Raw genomic sequence first — 13062 nt, 5'->3', positions numbered from 1 at the left:
AAACTCAGTAAATCCAAATAAATCCATGCTCTGATAAATCGCAACCAAACACTGAAAACTAAAAAGAAAAAAAAAGTGGTGGAGGATTAATGCATTATACATATAGGAACAGTGATTTGAATGATGGCATGTTTCTCATAAAAAAACATGGAGTTCAAAAGAAAGTGGAACATTTTTGTGCTGAGAGAAAAAAAACTGTAAACCTAGAAATCAATACCCAGCTAAAATATCAGTTAGGAATGAAGGCAATGTAGACATATTCTTAGATTAAGGAAAAATGAAAGATTTGTCACCAGCAAACCTGCTCTAAAGAAAATGCTAAAAGAAGTACTTATGAAATGATGCCCAAAAAATATAGAAAGAGAATTTTGGGAATGAAAGTAAAGGAAAAGATGTAAATATAGTAGACATTTTTTTTCTGCTGAAGTTCTTTTAAATATGTGTGATGATTAAAATCAGAAATTATAACATTGTCTTATAGGGAGGGTTCTAAATGTAAGTAGATATAATACATAAGGCAATGGCAACATAAATAGGGAGACTGATGTACTTACATTGTGGTAAAATTTCTACATTTGATTTCTTTTAGTGTTCAAGAAAATATTTATTTATAAAAATGCAATGGGGTAAGTTTATGCTGAAAAATGCAGCAATAAATGCAGCCAAAAACAGAGCAAGACTACACTGATACATGGGCACAAACAGGAAGACACAAGGGCACATGTGTCTACAGGACAATTTTGTACATGCTCCTTGAAAAATACCACTCAGAAAAGATTTCATCAGCTTGGGTGACAGAATGAATATACATATAATCACAAATGCACATGAATCATGGTGTTTAAATATTAGCAAACAACACCATGGAAATATTGATATGTAAATTTATAAAATGCTGCATCTTCTTTAGTTGGTAGATACTACCTTTAGTTATAAGCATGAGTTTGGTCTTCCACATAGAAACTAGACACTAAACTGTGGCTTGTCCAAGTGCAGTGGTGCCTACAAGAAACCAGACACTAAACTGTAAAAAAAAAAAAAGGAAGAAGAAGAAGCAGAAGCAGAAGCAGAAGAAGAAGCAGCTTCCTGTAGTTTGAAAACACTAGTTTCAGTAGAAAATTGTACAAATGCATAGTTCTGTAATAAAAGAATGATCTGTACAAAAGAACGTCTCTTTCACAGTATTCCTTTTTACTTCATATGCAAGTTACTGGTTATGCTGTAAGATTTAACTATTACAGCATGAAAAGGTAATTATTTAGAGAAGCAAAAAGGGAAAAAGAAATGTATATTGGGCAATATTCTTTAGGTACAATAAGCATAATAGTGTTTTAGAAGGACAAGATAAAAATTGCCCAAGACTAGCTTGATTCTCACTGAATAAAAACAGTAGGTTTAGTACTGAACTCCTCTCTAATAATCAATGCCTGGGTTACCAGGGGTAGTCATCCTGGTCCTTGCCTTCATACTCACCTGGGTATTCTACCTGCTAATTGCTGTCACTGATTTCTGACCCATTTGCTCCTGTTCCTTGGCTTCTGTTGTAAATGACAGGTTCTGTCAGAGTGGCATAGATTTGGGGTCATATACTTGCTGCCCAAACCCATACACACAGATTCCTTTCTAGGAAGCAACTTTATTAGTACCCTTCTGTAGAGAAGTTTTCAAGTTGTCTATTGGCTGTAAGGTGAGCTTCTGGTTGTAGATATCTCTTCTGATACCTGGCACTAGCATCCCACCTGGATGGCCCCTTCGTTTGTTTCTGTCTGTACACTGATTGTTGTTTGGTTAAAGGGTTTGTGAGCTTGCATTTTGGGATCGTAAAGGTGCCTCCTTGTCCCATAGGTTGTCATCCTTGCCTGGCTGGCACATTTGTTGGTTCCCAGCAGCAACCCACTGATTTTGGCCAGCTTTTAACTTTCCTTCATCAAAATGTCATATTTGTTTCTCTGCATATGTTATGCCAATGTTGATGATGTTATGGGACCCTTTTGGTTTAGCCAGACCAGCAAGGGCCACCAGTGTAGTCTGAACCTTGGTCATGTTTCCACTTTTAGAAAGATTGTTTGCTTTGAATATGTCACAAAACTTAATACCTAAGCCTGAATAACTTTAATAAAGTTGCCAGTATTTTCCAACTGAGGCCAGTATAACAAGACTCATTGACCTTCTTCACCAAGCCTGGATGGAAATTGTTTATGAGTTGGCAGAGGATGAAACCATCTTTCAGGCCCAGATGGAAATTAGTGCCAATGCTCATACCCATCACCTCATCTATCCAGTTGCCAAGATCTTCTTCCAACTGATAGTCGTACTTGGAAGCAATCTTGTTCTTGGCCTTGGCCAAGAACCTATAGGAAGGACCCTTGTTGAACTGGGTCATGGTGGTCAGCAGCATGAGGAAGCTGGGCTCAGCTCAGTGTCTCACAGTCTTGATTTCACACTCCTGGCCTGAGAGAGAGGCCACTATGCAGATGCTTAGGGATCACTCCTCTGGGCACATGGTTCTAACTGAGTGCTGCCTCTACATTTGATTTGAAGTTGTAATATAGAATCCTAAGAACAAAATGAAATGTTACATATTTCATAATAACTCTAACAATCACTGAAAATACAGAAATATGATTTTTGAAACTTAGTAGATAAATTAAAAAAGAGGTCTAAAAAACAACTCAAATACTCCAAATGGGCCAAAACTGAGTACATAGGAAAAGAAAACAGAGAACGTAAACAGCAAACAAGTAATGGAATACATTACAAAGACCTAAATACAAACATACAAATGTTATATTAAATGTTCATGGTATAAACAAACAACTTAAAGACCAGTGGCTGTCAGAATGAAATTTTAAAAATAAAAACTTGACTACATGCTGCTTGCAAGAATAAGCTTTAGACCAAAAGTCACTCACAGGTTAAATGTACCAGGATAAAAAGTAAATAAGCTATGCAAACACTAATGAAAACAGTAGTAGGTACATTAATATCAGACAAAGTGTATTTCTAAGTGAGAAAAATTAGCATGGATACAGAAGAACATTACATAATGATAAAACTGTCAAAATAATTAAGAATACAAAATGTAAACACCACATAACAGACCTCCACAATACATAAAGCAAAAACTGATATAATGGACAAATCTACAATTAAGATTTCAATATTCCATTCTCAGTAATCAATATAACAAGTGAACAAAATTAGCAAGGGTATGGAAGAAATGAACATCATCAACCTACCAGATCTAATATTCATAGAACATTCCACCCAACAAGAACAAAATGCAAATTCTTTTCAAATGCACATGGAATATTCATCAAGAGGGATCATATCCTAGATTATAACACAAACCTAAACAAATTTAAAAGAATGAAATCACACAGAGTGTGCTCTCTGACCATAATTAAACTAAACTAAAAATCAATTACAAAAAGATAACTTTTTAAAAAAATCTCCAAAAACTTAGAAACTGAAACCGCACTTCTAAATAATATATGTGCCAAAGAGAAGATGTCCAGGAAAATTAGAAAGTATTTTAAACTGAATGAAAATGAAAATACAGCTCATCAAAATTTATGGAAGGCAGCTAAAGCACTAGAGAAAAAATATATAGACTTTAGTGCTTGTATTTGAAAAGATGGAAAATCTCAAGTCAACAATCTGAAATTTTGATCTTAAAATATAAAAAAGAGAAAAGAAGCTTAAAACTAAAGGAAAATAATAATTAATAAAGATGACAACAGAGAGCCGTGAAATTCAAGGCAGAAAAACAATACAGAAGATCAATAACACCTAAAACTGATTCTTTAAAAAGACAAAGTGGTGCAGAGGAGAGAAACTCGCAGATTGGTGGAGAAACAGAACAAGGGGCCTAGGTTACAGAAACATTTATGAAAATAGGACACCAAAATTATAACGGACATTGAAAAACCAGATGGTAAGGAGACCACTTCAGGACAACAGGGACCCAGGGATCAGCGCTGGGGCCAGGGGGATTGTAGCCCCCAGGCCCGGTGCTCCTGGGTCTGCCTCAGGGCACCCAGGAGAGCAGAGCTGCTGCTCCCTCCCTGGACAACGGGGGTTGAGCAACACCAAGGGAGGCCTTGTTGCTTGAAGACACACAGAGAGGGGTTGGACTGGAAGACAGTCACACAGGGGCTGCAGGCACCCTCGCATAGCCCCGGGAGGGGTGAGTGTCCCCAGCCTCCACAACCAGGGGCCGCCTGGATGTGCGCCCCTGCCCTTAGCCAGTATGAGTGTTGATCTGTGGAAAACCCAGACCTCACAGCTCTGAACAAGGAAAGGGTGCAGGGGTTCACGGGTTTCTGGAACCTGCGGTGGTGAACTCAAGGAAGCGCGTGCCCCTTCGGGATTCCCAACTCACATGCTGTGAACCTGGAAGGAGTGCAGTGATTCAGGGGTTCCTGGAGCCCACAACGGGGAAATTGGTGGAAGTGAACACCCCTTCACAATCCCCGGAGCTTGCACCATGAATCCAGAAAAGACACGAGTGCTTCCCGAGAATATAGAGCCTGCCGCGGTGAAATTTGGGAGAAGGGCGCGTCTCCTTGTGATACCCTGAGCTTGCACCCTGAATCCGGAAAAGACACAGGAGCTCTGTGGGGCCGCGGAGCCCGGGAGACCTTAGCAGTAAGCTCCAGAGAGCGTATTCTGGAACTCCCGTACCCACTTCCAGGGTCCTGCAGGGGGATGTTGGATTGGCACTGGAAAGAGTGCGCTGCTGGCCCTGGGGACAGTATCCTGAAGACTGACTGAGTTTTGACTGGGAAGAGTGATAAGCATTCCAAACGCCCCTCAGCCTATTGAAGCCAGCAAGACCAAAAAAACTGGTCTGGCCAGTTAGAAACCAACAAGAGTTGGGGTTTTTTTGTTTTTTTTTGTTTTTCAGTTTTTTGGGTTTTTCTGGCTGCTGTTATTGTTTGATTGTTTGATTTTATCTTTTTTTTTAAGTGACTTTTTATTTTTAATTCTTATTACATTTATATCTCTCAATTCCTTATGTTTCTCTTCCTTTCATCCCAGTATTATTCCTTCCACTCCAAATTTATCTCTCCTGCATTGCATCTTCTGCTTTTCTTTCTTTTTTTTTTTTTTTTGGAGCCTGCAAGTTACTGCAAATTTGTATTATCTTTATTTATTTTATTTTAATCATTGTTCAAGTACAGTTTTCTCCCTTTTACTCCCATTCCAGCCCACGCAACCAACCCTCCCCACTCAAATTTGTATTATCTTTTTCTCACTTTTCTGACATTTTTTATTTTAATAGTATTTTGGTATTTTTTCTTTCTGTATAATCTTCTTTCCTTGGCTGGTTATACTGTTGTTTGATAGGTTCCCCCTGTTATCTCAGTCACAGTGTGTTGATACTTTACTGCCCTTCATTTGTGATCCATTAGAACACCTATCAAGGTTCTATACTCCTTATTCTTGTTATCTAGATCTCATAGATTCTGCCAAATGATTGTTACTTTAATATTACTGTAAATAAGACCTAGTTCATACAATTATAAATACTACACAACAACGCTCCCTGATCTCAGCCCACTTTGCAATTTCCTAAACTATATTATTGTGGGGGTTGTCTCTATTCTTTTACACACTACTCCTATATACTAATCTTTATTCCCACCCTACCTCAGAATCTGACCTCCCACAGCCTACAGCTTTCTAGATACAACTAACAATCCTTTCGTCCCCAATAAGAGTCTTATCTTCTTTCCATCTTTTCTAAAATGTGGCTAGTGGGGTGGAAGATCACAGTTAACACTATAAGTAGCCAAAGGATATCCCATCTCTTCTCTACTGCCTGCTAATGTAAATATCATAAAATACTGTCTTGCTGCCTTAAACCATTTTGCCCTACTCCTCCAACTGATCACAAAAAAGCGTAGGGGGAAGCTGTGAACACCAGGGTACATGAAGGAGACTGCACTACTGAATCTCACAGGTATTCTACAAGAGAAGTTCACACCAGAAACTCAGGGAACCAGAACAGATCAATTTAAGAAAGAGAGGCTAACAAGAAGAGTCTCACAAACAATGAGAACACAGAGAAACAACCCCCAAACAAAGGGAAAGGAGAAAACCTCAGAAAGAATGACAAATGAAATAGAGGCAACTAAACTATCAGATATTGAGTTCAAAACAATGATTATCAGGAAGCTCAATGAACTCACAATTAGCTACCAGAAACTACAGGGTAGCTACAACAATCTCACTGCAAACTATATCAACATGAAAAAGGAAATATAAACTATTAACAAGGGCCAAGAGGAAATGAAGAACACAATTTCTGAACTGAAGAACACAGTAGAAGGAATCAAAAGCAGGATCTATGAAGCAGAAGATTGGATCAGCGAGCTAGAGGACAAAGTAGAAGAAAACATCCAGAAAGAACAAGAAAATGAAAAGAGGCTCAGAAAGAATGAAGAGAGATGAACAGAAATGCAAGACAATATGAACCGTAATAATATCCATATAATAGGACTACCAGAAGGAGAAGAAGAAGAGCAAGGGATAGAAAATCTGTTTGAAAAAGTAATGATGGAAAACTTCCCTAATTTGATGAGAGAAAATGTCACACAAACCCAGGAAACACAGAGAGTCTCAATCAAGAGGAACCCAAAGAGGTCCACCTCAAGACACGTCATAATTAAAGTGCCAAAATTCCAAGACAAAGAGAGAATCTTAAAGGCAGCAAGAGAAAAACAGGAAGTAACATACAAGGGAGCCCCAAGAAGGCTAGAAGCTGACTTCTCAATGGAAACACTCCAAGCCAGAAGAGAATGGCAAGAAATATTCCAAGTTATGAGAACCAGAGGTCTGCAACCAAGGCTACTTTACCAAGCAAGGCTCTCAATCAAGAAATAAGGCCAAATAAGAAGCTTCCCAGACAAAAGAAGTCTAAAAGAATACACCTCCACCAAACCAGCTCTGCAGGAGATGCTAAAGGGAATGCTTTAAGGAAAGGAAGGAAAAGAAAGGGAGGGAGGGAGGGAGAGAGGGAGAGAGAGAGAGAGAGAGAGAGAGAGAGAGAGGGAGGAACACACATACATAAAAGGCAATGAATAAGTACCTATCAATAATAACCTTAAACATAAATTAAATTCTCCAACCAAAAGACATAGAATAGCTGAATGGATAAGAAAACATGACCCACGCATATGCTGCCTACAAGAGACCCACCTCAGAACAAAAGACCTACACAGGATGAAAGTGAAGGGCTGGAAACAAATTTTCCAAGAAAATGGACAGGGAAAAAAAGCCGGGGTAGCAATACTCATATCAGACAAAACAGACTTCCAGAAAGGGGCCATAAAGAGAGACCCACAAGGTCACTTCATAATACTCAAGGGAAGAATACACCAAGATGACATAAACATTATAAATAAATATGCACCCAACATAGGAGCACCCAAATACATTAAGAAAATCTTAGAGGACTTCAAGAAAGATACAGGCAGCAACACAATTATAGTGAGGGATTTTAACACCCTACTGTCAAAAATGGACAGATCTTCCAAACAAAATATCAACAAAGATATTGTGGCATTGAACAATACCCTAGATGAAATGGACTTCACTGATATATACAGAGCCCTCCATCCCAAAAAGGATACATACACATTCTTTTCAAATGTACACAGAACATTTTCAAAGATAGACCGCATGATAGGACACAACACAAGCCTCAACAATTTCAAGAATATTGAAATCATACCAAGCATTTTCTCGGATCACAAGGAACTGAAGCTAGAAACCAACCCCAAGAAAAAACCCAAAACACTCAAAATCATGGAAATTAAACAGCGTGTTATTAAGCAATGAAAGGGTCAAGAATGAAATTAGGGAAGAAATCAAAAGGTTTCTGGAAACACATGAAAACATACTCACAACAACCCAAAAGTTATAGGACACAGCCAAGGCAGTCCTGAGAGGGAAGTTCATAGTGATACAGGCCTACCTAAAAAAGATAGAAACATTTCAAATAAACAACCTAACCCTACGTCTACAAGAACTCGTGGAACAACAACAAAGGCAGCCCAGAGTAAGTCAAGCAGAAGGAAGGAAATAACCAAGATCAGAGCAGAATTAAATGACATAGAGACTAAAGGCCCAATTCTAAGGATCAATGAATCCAAGAGCTGGTTCTTTGAAAAGATAAACAAAACAGACAAGCCTTTAAGCAGACTCATCAAGAGAAAAAGTGAGAAGACCCAAATAAACACAATCAGTAATGAAAGAGGAGAAATTACAACAGATACCACAGAAATACAAAGGATTGTAAGAAATTACTATGAAGAACTGTATGCCAGGAAATTTGCAAACCTAGGTGAAATGGACAAATTTCTAGAAAAATATAATATTCCAAAACTCAATGAAGAAGCAGAAAGCCTGAACAAACCAATAACAGCAAAAGAAATTGAAGCAGTACTCAAAAAACTCCCAAAAAACAAAGCCCTGCACCAGATGGTTTCACAGGAGAATTCTACGAAGCATTTAAGGAAGAGCTAACCCCTATCCTTCACAAACTATTCCAAAAAATCCAGAAAGATGGAAGACTCCCAAACTCTTCTCATAAGGCCAACATCATCCTAATTCCAAAACCAGATAAAGACACAACAAAGAAAGAAAACTTCAGGCCAATATCGCTGATGAACATTGACACTAAAATCCTCAAGAAAATACTGGCAAACCACATCCAACAATACATTAAAAAGATCATACACCATTACCAAGTGGGATTCATTCCAGGGATGTAAGGATGGTACAATATTGGCAAATCAGCAAATGTAATATATCACATAAACAAAAGCAAAGACAAAACCACATGATCATATCAATAGATACAGAAAAAGCATTTGATAAGGTACAGCACCCATTTATGACAAAAACACTCGGCAAAGTGGGAATAGTGGGAGCATTTATCAACATAATAAAGGCCATATATGAGAGACCTACAGCCAACATCATATACAATGGGAAAAAATTAAAATCTTTTCCGCTAAGATCAGGAACAAGACAAGGCTATCCACTTTCACCACTTCTGTTCAATATAGTACTGGAAATTTTAGCCACAGTGTTCAGACAAGAAAAGGAAATAAAAGGCATCCAAATCAGAAAGGAGGAAACAAAACTGCCACTGTTTGCAGATGACATGATAGTGTACATAGAAAATCCTATAGACTCCACCAAAAAACTGCTTGACCTATTAAGTGAATTTGGCAAAACAGTGGGATACAAAGTCAATATCCAGAAATCAAAGGCATTTCTGTACACCAGCAATGAAACAGCAGAAGCAGAAATCAAGAAAAAAATCCGATTTGACATAGCAAAAAGAAAAATAAAATACCTAGGAATAAACCTAACCAAAGAGGTAAAAGACTTGTATTCAGAAAACTACATAACACTCAGGAAAGAAATCAAGGAAGACACAAACAAATGGAAACATATATCGTGTTCATGGATTGGAAGAATTAATATCATCAAAATGTCCATACTACCCAAAGCAATTTACAGATTCAATGCAATACCTATTAAAGTAGCAATTGCTTATTTCACAGACATAGAACAAACACTTCAAAAATTTATATGGTACCATAAACAACCCCAAATAGCTGCTGCAATTTTGAGAAAGAAGAGTAAAGTAGGAGTGATCACAATACTTGACACTAAACTATACTACAAGGCCACTGTTGTGGGGAACCAAGCCCCCAGGAAGGGGTCAAGAGTTAGGGTCCTGCATTGTGAGAATGATGCTTGGGCCTGTTCCTTGGCCTCGGGGGAGGTGACCTGACACTACCCCGGCCTTGTGTGTTATCGGATTGTTCCCAAGAGAAGGGACGGGGAGGTGCCGGAGCCTTGGGGCGATGCGTCGTGTCCTTGGAGTTAATCTAAACCAGGATGTTCTGTACCTGACCTGAAGGGGTGTGTAAACTTTCTTGAACAAAGACTCTCATTGTGTAGCAAGCATTCTATTTTTAGAACATCTCACTATATAATGACAGGAGTTTTCAATAAACTTGCCTTTTGCCACCAGAGCAACTGGTCGCTCTCTCTTTTCAGTCCGTCACTGCGCGTCTTGAACCCACTGCCTCGCTGGCCGCAACAAGTGGCGCCCGAACAAGGGGCCGGAACCAGAGGTCTTCGGGGGACCACCAGAGTCCTGAGATTGACGACAGCAGAGCCTGACAGGACCGCTGCTACAGGGGCCCAGTAAGTATACGAAAGAAAAAGAAAAAGCGAAAGTAGCAGGGAGTAGACGAAGAGAGCTAATAAAAATGGGGGGTTTCACTTTCTACCGAGAGGGAACTCTTTGAGCAGGTATTATGTTCCCTATTGAGGGGACGGGGAATTTCCACGTCGAAAGGGCAAATCCATCACTTTGTAGATTTCATTCAGCAGATCTGCCCGTGGTTTCCGGAAGAAGGGACTATAAATATAGATACGTGGAAGAAAGTGGGGGGAGCGCATCAAAGAGCATTATCAAGCTAATGGTCCTGAGAAGACACCTGTAGATGCGTTCTCTCTTTGGTCTCTTGTTCGAGACTGCTTAAGGGGGGATTCTGAGCTTGCCAAGTGGGAGCGCAGCACGCGGGGGCAGTCTCCGTGCTGCTCGCTCGGCGGAGAATCTATATTCCCCACCACCTCCGCCGACCGCACCCCCCCTAAAATGGGAACCGCCGAAGTATGATCAGTCAGAAGTGAACTTATCGGAGAAATCGCGGGTTCCCGGTCCAGCAGAAGTTGATTGGGGGGACCTTGCTGACCAGACAGCATCGTATCACCCCCCTCAGGAGGTGTTCCTCTCCTTGGCTGAGGATAAGAAGCCGGCCGGCGAGGCGGATCCAACCCTGAAAGAATTATTGTCTGTGCTTAAAGAATTAAGGGATGAGCGAGTTCAAGAGGGCGTGAAACCGTTAAGAGGTAAACGGGTGGGGTCCGCGCAGTCCGCCCGGGAGAATTCAACCCGGTGGTGGGTCCGGCCGTGCCGGCGGCCCGGCGGGTCTTTCCCCGCTTCCCCGTGCCTCCCGGTCCCTCCCCCGCCCTTCCCCCTCCCCCGCCATCCGGCGGGTGCGTGAGGGCCGGGCGGGCGGGGCCGGGGGTGGGGTCGCCGGGGGACCGCCCCCCGGCCGGCGACCGGCCGCCGCCGGACACATTTCTGCCGCGGCGGTGCGCTGCGGCGGTGCGCTGCGACCGGCTCCGGGACGGCTGGGAAGGCCGGCGGGGAAGGTGGCTCCGGGGGCCCCGTCTCATTCCCCCCTCGCGGGGGGGTCGGGCGGGGGCCCGCCCTCCCGAGTGTTACAGCCCCCCAGCAGCAGCGCTCGCCGCATCCCGGGGCCGAGGAAGCCGAGACCGTCGCCGCGCTCGGCCCTGGCAGTTAATTATCATTCCCACCTCGCTGACACCAACAGGCGTTCTCTACCAACAGGGTGTTTTGCAATGGCTCCATGGCTCTGCCACCCCGCGGAAAGCCCTTCTTTCCTACCCTACCCTGGTGGCGGAGCGCGTTCAGCAAGGCCGTAAATTATCTGTACAAGTCCTAGACAGGGATCCTCCCACAATTATTATCCCCTATACTGCAGAGCAATATTCTTGGTTGATGAATTTTAATGACTCCTTTGCTCTTGCCTTTGAAGGGTTTGCAGGTGAAATAGCTCATCACCTCCCGCATGACAAGATTCTACAGTTCGCGCACGTTGCCTCTTTCATTTTTCCTAAAGTTGTCGTCAGTGACCCCATCGCAGGGGCCATTTCTCTCTTCACCGACGGCTCCTCTAATGGCAGAGCATCTTTAGTTACTCCTGATAAAACTTATGTATGGTCCACCTCCTTTTCATCTGCACAGGAAGTTGAGCTTTATGCAGTGTCCCGCGCGTTGGAGCTTTTTTCAGCAGGCAATCAATCTTTACACTGACAGTCAATATATTGTTCAGTGCCTTATCTGTCCTTGAAACAGTCCCTCTGATCCATACTCACAACCCTACTATTTTCCAATTATTCCTTACAATTCAATCCCTCCTTCAATCTCGTTCTTCCCCCTTGTTTTGTCGGACATATTCGAGGTCACTCCCGACTCCCTGGTCCTCTTACGCAAGGTAATCATTTTGCTGATCTTCATACACAAGTCTATCTATCACAGGTACAGCAAGCTACGGATTCTCATGCCCTTCACCATCAGTCAGCCCGCTCGTTACGATATCAATTCCGCTTGACCAGGGATGCTGCACGACAGATTGTCAAGTCATGCTCTTCCTGTGCTCCCTTATCCCCTGTTCCTCATTTTGGCGTCAACCCTAGGGGCCTTCGCCCTAACGATCTCTGGCAGATGGATGTAACCCACCTTCCCTCCTTCAGGAAACTTCAATATTTGCATGTTACGATTGACACCTGTTCTCATTTTTTATGCGCTACAGCTCTTCCCGGTGAAAATACCCGTAACGTTATTCTTCACCTCCTTTCCTGTTTTGCCATTTTAGGAACCCCTCGTGTACTGAAAACTGATAATGCTCCCGCCTATGCCAGCCGTACTTTCCACGATTTTTGTCTCTCTTTTCGAATTATTCACAAAACCGGTATCCCTTATAATCCACAGGGCCAAGGGCTTGTTGAACGTGCCCATCTTACTTTGAAACACCAGCTTACTAAATTAAAAGGGGGAGATGGTATGATCCTCGGTCCCCGAAATTACTGTTAGCCCATTCTCTTTTCGTTTTAAATTTCCTCACTCTAGATACCGAGGGGCGCTCTGCAGCTGACCGTCATTGGAGCCCACGTATGAGTCAATACCCACAAGTTTATTGGAGAGATCCCATTGACGGGTCACGCCATGGCCCAGACCCAGTATTAGTATGGGGAAGAGGGTATGTGTGTGTTTTTCCCTACAGACGCTGAGGCTCCTCGTTGGCTGCCTGAACGCTGTGTTCGTCATGCCCAAGAGCAAAATTCGCAAGCTGACGAGAAGGATGGAGAAGATGTCGCTGACGACACAGCCTCGGATCAGGAGGCCGGAGAAGAAGCTGCGCCGGCTGGCGCTGTTAC

At 42.1% G+C, this 13062-nt stretch overlaps 1 pseudogene; it reads right to left on the bottom strand.

Annotated features, from left to right (window-relative positions):
- Nucleotides 1-1413: 1413 nt before the first annotated feature.
- Nucleotides 1414-2383, bottom strand: LOC123815568 (annotated as a pseudogene).
- Nucleotides 2384-13062: the final 10679 nt, after the last annotated feature.

This window comes from Phyllostomus hastatus, unplaced genomic scaffold (assembly GCF_019186645.2).
Source record: "Phyllostomus hastatus isolate PE091 unplaced genomic scaffold, TTU_PhHast_1.1 phas_contig_195, whole genome shotgun sequence".
Classification (NCBI taxonomy): domain Eukaryota; kingdom Metazoa; phylum Chordata; class Mammalia; order Chiroptera; family Phyllostomidae; genus Phyllostomus; species Phyllostomus hastatus.
Note: the sequence above shows the minus strand (reverse complement) of the source record. Positions and strands in the feature narration are given on the sequence as shown.